The following is a 2,276-nucleotide window of genomic DNA, read 5'->3' as shown; positions in this document are numbered from 1 at the left end:
CAAGGACTGTGTTGAAAGCTCTTCTGATCTTGTGATTTCTTCACGCATCAGGACTTTGTCTTCAGGTGACAGTCACACTCCTTACGACGGTTCACAAAAACCCACATGATCAGTGAGCTGTTACTTTTTGAAACTCATCTTTTGTGAGTTTCTTCTTCTCGTGCACCATCACAGCCCCACCAGTCTCTTGGCGTGCCCCAGATTTATGAAGCATGATCCTCCTGCTCTTATAAGTAAAGCAGGACAAAGAGACAGTGGGACAGTGGACTTCCGAGTCATATGAGCGGAGTAGAAAAAGCCACCACAAGACGTCCATGTCTCTGTCCATTCAAAGAGAGTCCTCCAGGTCTGTGTTCAAGCTGCCAACCTCTGAAGTAGGGATTGAGCGTGCCCCCATTTACAGGCTCTGGCTTTTTTCCTTTAAATAGTTGCTCATTATTTTTCAAATAGGTATAACCTTAATTAGATCTTAAAATTACAATCACTCCCTCGCTTCCCACACATACCCAACCATTCTGATCAGTCCTCATTACTGTATAGCTCCTTTCATTTATTCTCTCATTCATATTACTTAATGACCAGTCACTTCCTACCCCGCTAGAATTTTAGTTCCAGAAGGACAGGGATATGTGTCTATTTGTTCACTGACATTTCCCAAACATTTAGAACACGATCTAGTAAATAGTGTATTACAAGAATTTTTCAATTAATCTATTTTTGCAACTGGAGTGTTATTTTGTTTTGTGTAGGTGCCTTTTCATTTGTTTTAACTCATAACGACTTTATGCACAACAGAATAAAGGACTGTCCATTCAGGATGAATTAGTCCTCATTTTTAAAGGATATCTGGCCATCTTTTGAATTCAGATTATAGTTCCTCCTCAGCATCATATCATGCTGTATTGTATTCTGAATGAAAGAGTTATTTTTCGTGGAATTATTTTAAAAAACAGATTTATTTCTAAATTATTAGTAACCAAATTAAATTGTTTCAAATATCTTGCTAAAAGATGAAAAGTAGATCAATCAGAATAAATCCAAGAAAGAATAACCATTTTATCAATCACACATCATCAATTTTTTATGAGGCACCATTTTGCTAAATTATGCAAATCTATGTACACATATCTGTCAATATTTTGACAGGTAGAAACTTCACAGTAAAATACCGCTGAAAGATGATTATAAAGAAGGGCTTTATTTTATAGAAATGCCATTGCTCTGCTGTATTAGATTTCTGATGCCATTTTAATATGTTGTTTATATTTGGTTGGTTTATCATATTTACGAATGATTACTCTATGGAAAGTAAGGATAACTTTTACAGCTAAAAAAAAGAAACAAAATAATTCAAAGGTCAATTTAAAAGAAACTTTAGTGACCTTTCAATGATAAGGTAAACCTGAAGAAATATTTATTTTTCAGACCAAAATCTAGGGCAGGGAAGGGGGAAAACAAACAGCAAAAACAAAAAGCTATTAAGTCAGGACCCCTAGTGTTTCTGTGGAAGGATGTGTAGAGCAGGTCGGTGATTTTCAACTGAACATAATAAATTTGTCTAAGATATGATCATTCACCCTTTGTCATAATATATGTTTAATGGAAAGGAAACATACATTCATACATGGATGAGAAAATTGAGACTACAACTTATTTAATTTTGGACCCCTTTCAATCAGTAGTAGAGAGCACATATGGAAATGGATGTGTGAGATCCTCCATTTGTATTTTAAGGGGAGCTGGCCCCGTGAATGATTTTAAGTAGCAGAATATATAAACGCCAATCAAGTCAATCAATCACAGGGAGCCAAAGGCTTGCTGAAAGAAAGCTCCCTTGGGGAACTGGAATGACCTTACACTGCCAAACTTCAGCAGATTGAAAAGTTTAATGCCATGGACAGATTTTGACAGTGGTAATGGCACTGGTGTCCTTGGCTTGCTCCTGCACTGGGGAGTTATAACCTTAAAAGCTTTGATTTTTGTTTATCATGACAAGTTCTTCAAACATATAACCCTGTGGACTCAATGGCCCTAGCATGCTGCATTTCTTTCCTTGAATCAACTATTAAAAAAACCCCAGCTAATTATATATATATATATATATTTAAGATATAGTTCAAATATGTACTTCAGTTGAATCCATTGTAATCTATAGAATACTACAAGTGTACAATGCTGTAAACAGGTAATAATAATATCATGAATAATACTGAAATTTCTGATGTTCCATAGATCTGGCCACTCGTTTTGATGATGCAAGTAGAACCTCAGGACTG

The 2,276-nt window shown here is 35.7% G+C and overlaps 1 protein-coding gene across 1 annotated transcript in view; it reads right to left on the bottom strand.

The window, feature by feature from the left end:
- The window catches only part of CDH12 (cadherin 12), a 532,964-nt gene that overhangs the window by 476,509 nt on the left and 54,179 nt on the right, over positions 1–2,276 (bottom strand). The gene's annotated exons all lie outside the window — the stretch shown is intronic.

The sequence above is a fragment of the Echinops telfairi genome, unplaced genomic scaffold (assembly GCF_000313985.2).
Source record: "Echinops telfairi isolate 266 unplaced genomic scaffold, ASM31398v2 ScPeMD7_7469;HRSCAF=8507_1, whole genome shotgun sequence".
NCBI lineage: Eukaryota > Metazoa > Chordata > Mammalia > Afrosoricida > Tenrecidae > Echinops > Echinops telfairi.
Note: the sequence above shows the minus strand (reverse complement) of the source record. Positions and strands in the feature narration are given on the sequence as shown.